This window comes from Bubalus bubalis, chromosome 8 (genome assembly GCF_019923935.1).
Source record: "Bubalus bubalis isolate 160015118507 breed Murrah chromosome 8, NDDB_SH_1, whole genome shotgun sequence".
NCBI classification, from domain to species: domain Eukaryota; kingdom Metazoa; phylum Chordata; class Mammalia; order Artiodactyla; family Bovidae; genus Bubalus; species Bubalus bubalis.
The window spans coordinates 95,761,527-95,776,180 of record NC_059164.1 but is presented as its reverse complement, the minus strand read 5'-3'; the positions used below and the strand labels follow the sequence as shown (position 1 = coordinate 95,776,180).

The 14,654-nt window shown below is 53.6% G+C and overlaps 1 protein-coding gene across 3 annotated transcripts in view; it reads left to right on the top strand.

Moving 5' to 3' along the window:
• Positions 1–1,694: 1,694 nt before the first annotated feature.
• PLXNA4 (plexin A4) overlaps positions 1,695–14,654 on the top strand; it is a 481,037-nt gene continuing 468,077 nt past the window's right edge. For 2 of the 3 annotated variants that reach the window (XM_006047726.4, XM_025291543.3), the window contains exon 1: positions 1,703–2,302. The gene's annotated coding sequence lies outside the window, so the exon portion shown is untranslated. Of the gene's footprint in view, positions 2,303–14,654 lie in introns of all 3 variants that reach the window. The other variant, XM_025291544.3, reaches the window with a different exon arrangement.

Here is a 14,654-nt window from a genome sequence, read left to right as displayed (position 1 = left end):
GTCTCCTGGAATACCCTCTCACCAAACAACCCCATGTCTGGTTTCCTTCTCACTGGGGCTTGGCGCTCTCCTGCTCTCCAGGCAGCCACCTCTCCAGGGCAAAGCTTCAGCAAGGCCTGTCTGGGTGGGTCTGGCCTGACCTGAGGGCACTGTCACCCTGGGGCTTGTATAGCCCCCCAGTGCCCAGCTGGTTTCAGTCTCCCTGGTTTGCAACCCTGATCTCTGTGAAAACAGAATTCCTACAGGAAGGTATAGAAATATGCTGTTGTCAATCATTTCCACCCAATAGGAAGATTCCCTGAAGATGTTTTGATGGGAGGACAGTAATGGACAGGAAGTTGCTGGCTGTGGGGGGCAAAAAGGAAAGTTGAAGACCAGACAGGAAGGAGGAAGCCAGAAACCATGGGCTCCTTTTGAGGGTCATCCTTGATGGCTGCCCATGAGAGGAGGTCCCTGGAGGGCAGAATTGATGGTGCCACTTTGGTGTGGCGGGTGGAGGTTGTAGCCAGGATGAGAGAGGGACACATGGATGTCTTGGGCTAAATTAAGTGTGGAAATCGAAGTTTCTTTTGCTGGATGGGGCACAGTCCTGGGAGGATAGAGACAGAGGTTTCAGGGATAGAGCTGCTCACTTCCATATTTGCGCCCTGCCCCATGGCTCTCTGAACCTGAGCAACGTCCTGATTGTTTTCTTTGGACTTCAGAAACCACCCTGATATTGGTATTGTCTGTTTTTGCTCTGATCCAAGATCTAGGGTTTTCAAGAAGAGAGGAACCAGGTCGGCCTCAATATGAACAGGACTAGAGAAGTCAGGTTAACAAGGGAGCTCTAGGGCCATTGACCACCCATATTCTCTCAAACAAGCCTCGCGTCCTCAGGTCCCCCGCTGGGTGTTGGGGCGCGGCTCTGATTCGGGGCTCGGGTGCCTGTGTCGGTGTGTTGGCTCTGAGCACTTGGGGGTCCCTCCGACCGTCGGCGCCCCACATCCGGACCTGCTGGAGGCAGCTGTGTGCCCCATCCTGCGGGCGCGCCCGGCTCCCGTGCCACCAAGTACGCGCCCCTCCGCCCCACTTCGCCGCCGGCGGGGTCGCCTGGTGCGGGCCGAGGGCGCCAGGCGGGTCTCCTTCAACGTGGGAGCGGGAGCGCGGGCGAGGGGGGCGGCGCGGGCGCTGGGTGCGGGGAGGCGCCCCCTGCCCCCTCTGCCGGCCGCTCTCGGGCGGTCTAGCTGTCAGCCGAGCTCCGAGCCAGCCAGCGCGAGCCAGGGAGGGAGCGGCGGCGGGCGGCGGGGAGGGGCGGGGGCACGGCGAGGGAGGGAGGCAGGGAAGCGGGGAGGGCGGGAGGGAGGAGAGGAGGACCCAGAGAGCGCCAGGCAGCTGGAGTTTTTGCAGCGCTTGGCCGGGCTTCAATGCACAGCAGCAGCGAGCCGCGGCGGCAGCAGGCAGCCCGGGAGCTCCGGCGGCGGCCGAGCCAGCGGCGGCCCCGCTCCCTGCCCCCTGCAAACTTTGCGAGCAGCCCGCCCGGGGGGCCGGGGGCGCGCCCGGGAGGCCCGGCTCGGCCCGCGGCCGCGCTCTCCGCCGCCGCAGCGCCGGCGGCCGCCGCCGCCGCCGCCCCGCGCCTCCCCGGGGAGCAGCCGGCGGCTCCCGCGGCCCCCCAGCCCCGGCCCCTCGGCCCGGCCCGGCCCGTCCCCCGGCGGGGGCGAGGGCAGCCGCGGCGCGGCCGACCGCGGGTGGCCGGGGGGTGGCCGCCGCTGCCCAGGGAGGCGCGCGGAGGCGCGGACAGCGCTCCCCGGCGGGTCCCCGGCGCACTTGCCGCGCCCGGGCAGCGGCCCGACCGGGCGAGCATGGGCGGTGCGGAGTGACGCCGCCGTGCCCGCTTGGCATCAAGGACATTCAGCCCGCGGGGGTGGGGACGAAGGGGGGCGGCCCCGCGTCGCCACCGCAGCCCCCGAGAGCCGCCACCGCTGCTGCTCGGGCTTCGGGGCTCGGGATCTCGGGGAAAAGGGGTGCTTGGAAGCTAGCCGCATTTCCCGACCTTTCTGTTGGACATTCCGCCCACCCTGGACGCCGCCAGAGAAGCTGTCAAGTCCCGCAGGCTCTGATTTCGCCCTCCGCTTCCCTGGCCTCCCCCCTGGGTTCCCCGCGCCTCGGTGGAGTATTCGCGTTGGTTCGGGGCTGGGCTGGAGGAGGCAGCCACACGCGCGCACACGCACACGTTCAGAGGAGGGCGAGAGGCAGCGGCCCCAGCACCATCTGCAGTGTCAATGCGGCGCTCCCGCTGAAGCAGGCAAAGCGGCGCTTGCAGGTAAGGAGCCGGGCGGGCGAGGACAGCGCGGGCGGAGATACCCGCGCGGTCCGGAGTCCTGGGCTGCCCCGGAGCCAGCTCCCTGCACGCACGCACACACATACACACACACGCGCGCGCACACACACACACATACACATAGGCACACGCCGCGCATTCGCACCTGTCCACGTCCCACCTGGACACCCACGTAGGTGCGGCGTGGCCGGAGCAGGTATTTCCCGTGTTCTTTCTCCTCTGACGCTCTGGGACTCAGACTTCGCCAACCGGGACTTTCGGGTGGGATTCTGTGCCTTCTTGCCTCTCCCTCCCGGCCGGCCAGGTTGAGGGAGCGATTTTTTTCGCCCCCAGTTCCCAGCCACTGGCATCCCTAGCTGGTTAAAAAAAAATAATCCCAGAGAAGTCATGGTCTTGGGAGACCCGCCCCAGGTAATCTCTGCTCCGTGGCCTTGGCGCACCGGGAGGGGTTTAACGCTGGGACGGACCGACAGATATTCAGACAGATCTTTGGAGAGCGGGGTGGCCCCGCGCACGGGGAGGAGGCCACAGAGGCGGATGGGGCTGCAGTTCTGTAGGGCGGTGCGTATGGAACAGGCACTGCGTTTCCCCAGTAAGAGGCAGCACAGCCGCCTTTCTGAAGCGAGGCAACGCTTTCCCGGGAATGCGCCGGGGTTTCAGGCAGGAAGGGGCTTAAGCATCGCTTTGGGTGTGTGGCTGGTCTAGAGAGACTGTATGGGGCCGGATCCTCCATAGAAGGTCTAACCTACTAGCATCTCCAGTCTGTGGGCAACAGCAATCCTACACGCGCCTGGGGCTTCCTAGCCTTCCCTCTGCACTGTGCCCGGGGAAACATGGGGATGCTTTCCCCTGCCTGTGCCTAACACCTGCCACATGCCTTTCGAGCTGTGTGTCTGAGAAATAGAACTAGAAGGGAGATGGAGGAGGGCGCACTGCAGGAAGGGAGGAGGCCCCCCCCCCTCCACCTTCATGACCACCTCAACAGTGCCCACCCTACAAAGAGGCCAGGCATTCTTGGGTCTGGCAGCGTCTCCCAGAGCCAGGCTGCTCCTGACATGTGAAACCACAGGCTCTCCAGAAGCCTGTGGTTCAAGGCTCTATCTCCCTTAAGCTTGTCCTTTTTTTTTTTTCCTCCCTGGCTGGAGTGTCACAGGCTGCCCATTTTCAAACTTTTTCTGGAGGAGGTGGGAAGTGATAGGGTTCCCAAAGTTTTTTTTTTTTTTCACAGTTCCCATTTGGGGATCAAAGACCAAATCGTTCAGGGCTCAGTTGTAGGGAGCAGAATGTGAGATCCATTACAACAGCAGTTTGGAGTTGAATATAGATTTAGCGAGGTTCTGTGTTTCTGGAGCTGTCCCTTTTGGCATAGCTTGTTGGGCAACTTGGCAAGAAATGGAATCAGCTTGTACTCTCTATACAAGATCATGTGTTCAGTGTGTCCTGCAAACCCACCAGTGGGAAAAATATGTTGGGAGTTTTCCAGAACATTAGGGGGAAGGAGGCAACATTCTTTCGAACAAGTGGGCTTCAGTGCTGGGCAAAGGATTGGGCTGATTCTGTAAATACTGAAGATGGGTGCTTAACTAAAGGGCCCTCTTCCTACCCCCATCTCTCTGCTATTTTCAAACTTTTTTCAGCTCCTGCAAAGATCTCCGGTTAGGCTGGGAAGGAGAGAACCAGACATCCCCCGGAGGGAGATTGTATTCCCCGCTGTGTGCTGTGTGAGCTGCCCTTTGATTGATTGAAAAGGGTAGATGGAATAAAGCTAAGCTCTCACAATGGGGAGAACCCAGTCGGGAAAAGAGATATTATTCTCTTTTTAAGAATGGTGGGTGTGTGTACACGCACCTAGATATACGTGCACCTTCTCAAAAAGCCTTGCTATATTGTGGTCAGCTCTTTCAACCACATAACAAAGGTTGACAGCGGGGACCCATCTCTATATCTTTGTGGCTACAGGAGAGCCTTAACATTTCACATGCATGCCCTGTGGGTGCGTGGATAGGGAGGTCCCACGTATGTGTGGAGCAGCACATGGTCTTCTACAGAAATAGGGAGCACCAGCGATGGTGGGTGGCTCCCAGGTAAACATTCCCTCAGGGCACCTTGAAAGGGCAGAAAGGTGGGGTCCAAGCTTCCAGAAAGGTCTGTGTGCCTTCCAGGGGAAATCTCTGCACCTTTCTCTGCTTCCTTCCCCAATCACTTTCCTTTCTTGATTATTTGCAGCCTCAGGATCCATCATATTCACGCCAAGCCAGCAGTCACTATGCTGGTGACAAGCTAAACATTTTTTTTTTTTTAACGTGGGTTCAAAAAATCCCCACACCTTTGGAACTTAGTGTTAGGTACCAATTTGGTTTCTAGGACAAAGCAGGCATTAATTAACATCTGTGTAAAGCTGGCTGTACGTCTCATTTTTTCCCTGGCACTCTGGCCCAGCCCTGGAGCATGTCACGTTCCTTGTCACTCTCTCTCTCCACCAGTCCACCAGTACCTTCCAGTTAAGTTCTCTGGGGGGTGGGGGGTGGGGGTGGGGAGTCTTCCTCATTGCTTGGCAGGGAGTCAAACTAGCTTCTCTGCAGACCCTCGCTGCTGCGGGGCTGTGCTCCGGGCGCCTCTGATGTGGGCGCGCGGCGTGGCTTGCCGGCGAGCCCTTCCTTCTCGCTGGATCCAGCTACTGCCGGGCTCGCCTCTGTCCTCCCAGCCCATCATTCTGGATGCCCACCGACACTCGGGCAAACGTTTCCGGAGGAATCCGAGGCCGCCAAGTCGTTTCCTTTCTGCGTCTCTGCACCTCTCCCTCCCCGCGGCCGCTGTTCCCCGCAGACAGGGAAGTCTGCGCCGCAGAGTCTGCCTATACTTGGCCTCCCGATCCTTCTAATCACGACGAAGGCTGCTGGGAATTAAGTCGGGGTGGGGGGGGGCGGCGGGGGGGGGGGGGGGGGGGCCGGGGGTGTCTTTCTAGCGCAGCAAAGGTCCTGAAGTGGAGAGAGCGCTCAGGGGGCGGGGAAATCACCCGCTCTTAGCTCCTAGTTATCCCTAAGCTTTGATGCAAAAGAAATCGCCGCCCATCTCTCTCCTCCTAGCCAGCTAGGGGGCATTTTTCAGTCGTTTTTCTCCCCATCCTCACCCGGAGAAGCCAATCCACAGACAATGCCATTTCAAGACCTGTTGGGGTGGCTTCAGCGAGGGGCTGTTATAGGGTGTCTGCCCTGCAGAAAACCCGCCCGAGATTCCAGGCTGGGATGCGTCTGGGATGCAACACACGTGCTACTGTTTCTAGGCTCTTTTCTCCTCTTCTTCATCTGTGTCCAGCGCTGCCCGATGTGAAGCTGGTTGGGACCCTCGGGCAGTGGAGCAGGGCTCATGTCCCTCCCTTGACACCCTCTCTTCACCCCCCACCCCCACCCCGCCATTTCCTCCCATCCCAGTCCCTCCCCTTGCCAATCCACCTCGTGGCTTCGTGCACACATCCGCCAGCCCATTCGCCCTCAAATTTGTGGCACTCCAAGAAATCAATATAACATGAATTTAACGACAGCTGGATGATTAAGTGTTATTTATATTTAAGAGCGGCATTTTAAAAAGACGGCGCACTAATAAATCAAACGACTGTTGCGGAGATGCACGTGATTAGAGTAATTGCCCTATAGGTTCTGTGGAGCAAGGCTTGGGCGAGAGGAGCCCTGCGGAGGCTACCTTTTTAGTAGATATGCTCCCGACTGCTCTCCACCCTGCACCCCAACCTGATCCCCTCTCTTGGTTCGGGCTGACCAGCTCTTCCTTCTTCCCTCCTCACTGCCAAGGTCACAGCTAGCCTTCCAGTTGTGGCAGGAATGTGAAGTCAGCAGGGAGGCTGAAGGGGGCTCTGCTGCTTAGTGGTAAGCGAGGGATCTTTAAAGTGGAGGGAGGCAGGGGTCCTAATTTCCAGAGCAGGGTCTTGTTCCTGAAAGAGGAGGCTGCTTCCCTGCTGGGTACCAAGCAGCTTGGAAGAAAAGCTTCCTGAGTCCCAGGCCAAGTCTACATGAACCCTGCATCTCTGTGCTTAGGATCACGTGACATCAGCCTCCCCAGGGAAGAGGCTGTGAGGACGTAGTTGTCCTTGTGAAAATAACAGAATGAAAAATAATAATAATTAGTAATGATAATGGTGGCTAGTATTTCCTGAGCACTTACTTGGTAGAGGCATCGTTTAAGGGTTTGCACAGGTTGGCCCATGTCTTCCTTGCCCGGAGGGACAATCACTGTTATTATCCCCATTTCCTCCACCAGAAAACTGAGGTGGGGGCAGTGTTGGGGGAAGGGTATGGACTTTGTCCAGGATCACAGAGCTAGTAGGGGGTGGAGTCAGGTCTCAACCCTAGGCAGACAACTTGGCCCCTTGTCACTGCGCTGTTTGCATCCTTAGCAAGCCATGGGGAGGTTTGTGGAAAATGTGCTGGGGCAAGGTTTCTCCCTTGGACCACCTCTGTGATCCCAGGCAAATCTATTCATTCTTTGAACCTCAGCTTCCCCTATCACCAAATGGGGTTGGGCCTTATCCTTGACTGCCGTTGGTTGTGAAATTTCGAGGATCATTCTGGCAGAGTGCTCAGTTCCTGAGGGTGACTCTTGCCTCATTTGGCAGCTCCTATTTCATCCTGGGAAAAACCTAAGGAGGAGTGAATGAGTGCAGTCCTGATCTCTGCTTTTGACTCTGTGAGGCTCTGAGTCTTATGCTGGTAGGAGTCTAGTTCTCCCAGTGGCTGCTTCACACTCTCATTTAATCCTTCAAATCACCCAGTAAAGTGGGGATTATTTATTCTCATTTTGGCGGTCTGGGAACTAAGATGGAATGAATGCCCAAGGTCCCAGTCTGTTATACAGCGCATGGTCTTTTCATTCTTTGGGAAGTATGCACACAGTAGGTGCTCACCACTTGCTGGCTCATTCATTGATTAGCCACCCTAGGGTTCCGGATCTTGGAAGCCAGAGGCAGGAAAGGAATCTTTGCTTGTGGCTGTCATGATGTACTGGGGGCCTGGACCATATGGTGTTGGAGAGGAGATTCATTGGAAATTGGTGCAAATGGCCTGTGGGTGGGGAAGGTCATTGTGCAGACTTATGGTAAGTGTAGTGCTTAGCCAGGAATGACATCCTGATTCTGAGAAATGTGGGCAGCAAGGCCCTGATGGAGCCCATTCATCCAGCTGAGTGCTGTCCCGCCTGGAAGTCGGGCCTAAGCTATCTGACTTGGTCTCTCTGGCCTGAATACTGTAGGGAACATCCACAGGTGATCTGCTTGTGGTTGGTTTGTTTTTTGTCTCTCCAAAAGACAAACTTTCATTCTGTGTGTTATTTATTTGGCTTCTCCTCCACGCTGAAGTGAGTGAAGCTTCTGCTAAACTTGAGGCGGCTAGAAGGGTGCCCTTGGATTTCATCACCACCCCTCCGGGCCGCAGCAGGAGTGGCTGCCACCGTTGGCCTGCTCAGACTCATGCCGACAGGTGCGTGCGAGACCTCGAGCATCCTCTTTGCCGGCTCAGCTTGGCTGCCCGCCGCCCTCTTCACGGTGCCTTCTCCATGAACCAGGATTCGCAACAGCAAATTGGATTTTGGAATGTTTTGTCACTCCAACACAAAACAGATCACTAGCTAAGAGGATATCGTCTCTGCAGTCGATGTGCTGAACACAGACTCGTTGAATCAATTCCCGAGGTCTTCCAGGGACGAGGATTTTCATTAGGAAGTGCGAGGCGAGGAGCAGCGGAGGATGAGGTCACTGAAATCGCAGGAAAGGAAAACCAGAGCTGGTCAGAGGCTCTCCTGGTCTCTGCTCAAGTTTGGGTTCCCGTTTGACAGCCTCGTTGAGCTTATCTGCTACAAGACCCACTGAATTTCCCTCTGGGTAGTGTGGGGCGGGGAACCAGAGGGGGAGCAAGCCATTCCTTGGCTTTGGCCCAGAGGTTGAGAGGAAGGACAGGAAGCCGAGTAGAGATGGGAGTTTGCATTTCCTCTCGTGGAGGGAATAGATAGAGAGGCGGGCCTGGCAGGGCGGCAGCCAGCCCCCCGGAATGTGGGATTGAACCAGCCTGCGTGGAATGCCAGCTAACTTTGCTGTTCCTGCTGCTGCTGCTGCTAAGCCACTTCAGTCGTGTCCGACTCTGTGCGACCCCATAGACTGCAGCCCACCAGGCTCCCCCATCCCTGGGATTCTCCAGGCAAGAACCCTGGAGTGGGTTGCCATTTCCTTCTCCAATGCATGAAAGTGAAAAGTGAAAGGCAAGTCGATCAGTCGTGTCCGACTCTTAGTGACCCCATGGACTGCAGCCTACCAGACTCCTCCATCCATGGGATTTTCCAGGCAAGAGTACTGGAGTGGGGTGCCATTGCCTTCTCCAAGCTAACTTTGCAGAGACGATTAAAGTGGATTTTCTTGCTCCTCATCTCAGTCCTACTTCCTGAAGGTGATACCTAAAATAGAGCAGAATTTCACAGAGCGTACTCTGTGAATAGGTGTTACACATACACAAAGTTTCCATGGCCAAAGAAGTTTGAGAAATCCTGAGTGTAAAGACAGAAGTGAAAAGGGGTTCTTTGTTGCAGGACGTCTCAGAGCCTTTAAACACATGACCGTGCATTGGGAAAACCACAGGAAGTAGATACAATGTGTTGTGGCTCTGGGAATCCCCCAAGAGATGCCAGACTTGACAAGCACTTTCATTCATCTACTCCTGTCTGTGAAAGAAGGAGTGGAATCTATAAAAAAAAAAGTTTCAGTTGAATTATCATGATAAGTATTAGGTTCTGCTGATTATATAGACACTAGAGTTTCAAGCAGAATTTTGGTGGGCAGACAGTTCAACTCCAGACTCAGTGTTTGGCCCTTGTCTTTCCAAGGCAGCTGAGAGGTTCTCAGACAGTAGTGAGATCCTGGAGGTGTATATTTTCTCAGGTTCCTGGATGATGCTGGGGTGTCCCCCTGGTTAAACAGCACTAGTGTTTTGGGGGAAAGCTAGGTTTTAAAGAGGGCTTCCCAGGTGGCCCTAGTGGTTAAGAACCCACCTGCCAATGCAGGAGACTTAAGAGACATGGGTTCAGTCCCTGGGTCAGGAAGATCCCCCAGAGAACGGCATGGCAACCCACTCCACTATTATTGCCTGGAGAATCCCATGGACAGAGGAGCCTGTTGGGCTACAGTCCATAGAGTTACACAGAGTTGGACATGACTGGAGACAGATGTAGATAATCCTAGCCCTGTCACCAGCAAAGCGGTCTTGGGAAAAATCACCTTGTGTTTCAGTATTACTGTTTATAAAATTGGGGAGTTGGTCTAGATCAGTGATTTTAAAAATGTTTATGCAGTTGCGTGCATGCAAGCTAAGTCCCTTCAGTCATGTCCTACTCTTTGCGACCCTATGGACTGTACCTGCCAGGCTCCTCTGTCCGTGGGATTCTTGAGGCAAGAATGCTGGAGTGGGCTGCTATGCCCTCCTCCAGGGGATCTTTCCAACCCGGGGGTTGAACCCATGTCTCTTATGTCTCTTGCATCGGCAGGTGGGTTCTTTACCACTAGCACCACATTATGCAGTGGAATTCTCTACGAAGGCAGTGGAATTCTCTACGAAGGCAATGGAATTCTAATGCACAGAACAGATGCTAGATGCGTTGTTCTGGTGCAAGCAATGTAGAACCCAGGGCCTGACACCCTTATCTTTCTCCCCACCCCCAGTCTTGGCCTGGATTCCTTGGAAAGCAGAGCCCAAGGCAAAAGCTGATGTGGTGACTCTTCATTGAAGGGTAGAATCCCAGGGCAGCAAGACTGAGGCAGAAGAGAGGAGAGGGAGGGAAAAAGTGTACAAAGAATGATGTATTACCAAGCCAACCACTGTGCCCCCAGGAAACAGCTGGTGGCTCAGACTCTCAGGATGTACCAAGAGAAGCCTGATGGGAACACGGTTTCAGAAGAGCCTGGAGGACAGGCATGGCCAGCATCCATCTGCCTGCTGGGTCCTTCCTGTTGCATCTCCCTGGGCACTGTTCACCCCACAAGGTGGGAACTCCCCTGCCCCTTGGGGTCATGATGGCAGGTCATGCTGGAGCCTGTGTGGTCAGGCCCAGGGCCTGGGTATCCGTTGCTCCCCCACAGTAGGCCTGCAGGATCCTGACCTTCACCCCTGAAGGAAGAAAAGGAGCAGGAACTTTAGGAGCAGAGGAATGAATGGGGCAAGGTGTCTATGGGGCTGCTCTGGCAGGGAGCAAGCACCGCAAGGGGCTGAAGTTCAGAACTGGGGATGGGGTGGGGTGTTAGGTGGGGCTCAGTGATCTGAGCAGATACCTACTCTGGGGTCTGTGATAATGGGTTCCATATAAGGAAGAAGCGATTCCTCAGCACAGTCACTGAATCGCAGCAGCTGCTCCAATAAGGCATCATTAAGCCGCTAGAATCATGACTCTAGCCAAAATAGCCAAGCACACTATGGCTTACCCAATTTAAACCCCTGAGGAACCACGTGAAGAATGTGTTCCAGCCAGGTTTCAAGAGGCTTTCCTGACCTCTAGGGCTTATTGACCAGAGTTATGCCTTCCACGTGCTGGTGTGCAACTAGCTCAGACACTTCTCTTGGTGGGGGCAGAGGGGCATAGCCGCTGGGAAGCTGGAGGCAGATACAGATGACCTTTGCCCCCTCCCAGTATTTAAAAAATATTGTAAACATTGGCAGACAAAGCAACAGGGGACCTTTCTGCGTAAAATATTTCCCATAGGTCATTGCCTGGAGTCAGTCCCCCTCCTTTTTTAACAACCCTTGTTCTGTGATGCATGCTTAGTCAGTCTAACTCTTTGGGTCCCTGTGGAATGTAGCCCACCAGGCTCCTCCTCATCCATGTAATTCTCCAGGCCAGAATACTGGAGTGGGTTGCCATATCCTCCCTCAGGGGATCTTCCTGACCTAGGGATCGAACTCACGTTTCCAGTGTCTCCTGCATTTGCAGGCAGATTCTGTACCGCTGAACCACAGGGGAAGCTCCTCTAGGGTCTGGTGGAGCAAAAGTATGATGGTCACACTGTGCTTGTGACCCCCATCCCCACTCTCTTCGCCATTAGATACTGACCCCTGTCTTCTTCCCCTAAATGCACTTGCCCTTAACCACTGATTGATGCAAGCAACTCGCTGGCTTTGAGACAACATCTGCGTTAGCACGGCTGCTTGAGGTTTCCGGCTCCCAGAGGCCAGAACCAGCCCCTGCTTGAAGCCGTCTCTCGTGTAATCGGGAACTTAATTCATACTTTTTGATGGTGCTAAAGAAGCTGCCACTGGCCATAGCAATGACAAAAATAGCGTTGAAATTACTGATTTCTTTGTGCTTTTAGATGACAGGGCTTGTTTCTTACGTCTCTTTTTGAATACTCGGTACCCAGCTTAGGGCCTGTGTTACTGGAAGCAGTCAGTAAATATTTGCTGAGTAGAAAGAATGAATGAGTGGAGGCAGAGAGCAGAGGAACAGTCTATAAAGGAGAAAACTAGGGAGGTGAAAACCAGCTGCTCTGGCAGGTGCCTTCTCCCTGGCAGGGGCTGGCTGGAACCACATCAAGGCTGGTGGCTGTTTCACAAGATTAAGATGAACCAAGACTAGCACAGCTGAACCCATCAGTCACCCTAGAGTGTTCTGGGTGACGGTGGTTTGGAGGCTGTCAGGTGCCATGGTCTTGTTACACTGATGCACACAGAATTGAATTCTTGCTCTCCATGTAAAACTCGCTATGGGTTTAGATGCCAGTATATTGGGAGAGATGACCAAACTGCATTTACCAGAGCATTCCAAAGACAAGCTCCCCCCACAATCCCGCCCCATAGAAAATGCATTCGTGGCCAAGTAAGTCTTACAAACACTTTAAGCTATGTCCTCCTCTTGGAGATTCAAGATGCGCATTAAAGGCAAAGGAGTTTGGCTATAGAGAATCCTGGTTAGTTATTCTTAAAGTGAAGAAGTGAAAGTGTTAGTTCAGTTGTGTCCGACTCTGCGACCCCACGGACTGTAACCCGTCAGGCTCCCATGTCCATGGAATTCTCCAGGCAAGAATACTGGAGAGGGTAGCCATTCCCTTCTCCAGGAAATCTTCCCAACCCAGGGATCAAACCCTGTTGTCCTGCACTGCAGGCAAATGCTTTACCATCTGAGCCACCAGGGAGGCCCTATTTTTAGCCAATCATTTTTTTCAATGGAGGGATCCCTTTGTGTGGGTGTATTTAAACCTGTTGACATTTCTTGGAATTAGGGTTCCCCAGAAAGCATTTTGGGAGATACTGGCCTTCTTCTGGAAGCTTTCAGGTTTGAGTTTAGTTTGGAGGAGAAAAACAGAACAAATTTACTATGCTCTTAAAACAAGGACTGGTGAGGTGCTGGCTTCCGCTTATCCTTGTCAGTTGCTTTTGGGAATCTCAGAAATGGCTGTGAATTGCTCTAAGACGTTGGTGACCCTGGTGCCTTCAGATGTATGTTTTCTAAAGGGACCATTTAGGAGCGTGACTGCAGTTCTGACAGGTTTGTGGCAGCGTTTCCAACAAGTAGCACTTTCCGGTTGCGCGAAATAGATCAAGATGGATGTCTGCAAGATACGTGAGTAATGACATTCACCTTCTCAATATATTTTTTTTTTTTCAGCTACACTTATTGAATAAGAGACTTCAATGTAACTGGCAAAGATAAATGTTCAGAATTAACAAAAGAGGCGTGAGTTATTAAGATACAGCTCCCTAAATTTTGGATGGTTGAAACACATTTTCTCTCAGGAAGAAACTTTGCTACCCCGGAGAGGCTGAAGGTTTCTAATTAGACTGTAAATCCATGGTTTCTACCATTGGGTAGTGACCCAGAGAGCAAAGCTAGGCATTTCCCACGGGAAGCCTTTCACCGCCTAGTGTTTGTCTTACCTAGGTAATGATGTGTGTGTGTGTGTGTGTGTGTGTGTGTGTGTGTGTGCGCGTGCGTGCGTGCATGAGTCAGGGTGGGGGTGGGGTATCACCCCATGGTCCTTGGCTTTGGCACCTGCGGACACTGACTGATAACCTACGTGCCCAATTACAGGGCCTCACCACGCTTCGTCCAAGCACCGTGCTCCTTTTCAACATGAATAGCAGTTGCTAACACACACTTACTAACAAAATTCCCCTGACACCCATTCATAAAACAGAGCACTGGTCACTCTAGCAGCATTAAACTGTTTGGCGACCGAGTTTAGAATTATAGGAATCGGAGAGATGAATTAGCAGTAAATCAAGTCCCAGCTGAGTTCGAACCCAAGTGTGGTGAGTTTTAAATTAAACATATGTTGCCACGATGAAGGCGTTGTAAGTCAAGCACTGGAGCTCTGTCACTCTTGACTCTGGAGGAGTGTGGCAGTCACTCTTTGAAAGGAAAACCCCGACCACAGCTTGTATTGATTCCCAGGCATTCTGGGAAATTGCCACTTCATAAACTGTTGACTTTCACTTTTTTTTAGAATAGGAGTCCTGTTCCCCGGGACTCAGTGGAGCTCTGGGAACAGGCGGGTGGAAGAGGGCTCAGGCCCAAGGGGGACCACTCGGAGCCTTCTCTTTGGTCTTTCCCAGGAGGAGTCACGCGGAAGGGGAACCTGGGTCCGTGGGTGCTGTGTGGTTTGTTTTCCCGCTCAGACTGTGTTTGATACTTTTTTCCTGGGGGATCCGTACAGAAAAACAACAAAGAGAACACCTCAAGGAGGCTGCAGCACGCTTATATTGCAGTGAAAATTGCAGTGTAATAGGAAATCATTTATATAAGTTATGGTGCCCTCTGAATGGAGCTTGTTGGATATATGGCTACAGCTTCTTGAGGCTTATTTTTTTTTCCCCCTCCTGCAAAATAATCCTGAGGTTTTCATTTTCAGAGCAATTGAAGAAGTATTATGTGCTGGCCAGGGAATTGGGAGCCCCGGCTTCTAATCCTAGGGTTGCTGAATCGCTTTCAGCGAGTTCCCTCTCTGGGCTCGGCCTCGATTTCTCTTTCTTTCAAGCCACAGTAAGCCCTTGCTGTTTCTGACCTGAAGCCCCGGACGTGAGGATGAACTTTGCCATGCATAGTAAAGGACCAGGTGAGCGTCAGAAAAAAGGTTCTATTTACATCCAGTGTTAGAGAAAATCAAGTAAGAGGGAAGAGTGTCTCAGAGTAGGCCTCTCACCATCGCACCTTTACCAGCTCCTGTGTGTTTGCTGTTCTGATGAAGAGTGACTAGTGATGAAAACAGCTGATAGAGGGTCAGAGAGGAGAATGCCTGTGGGATAGCAGGAAGCCTGGGAGAGAATGGTTAGAGCAGTAGTCCAGAGGCTTGGGCATG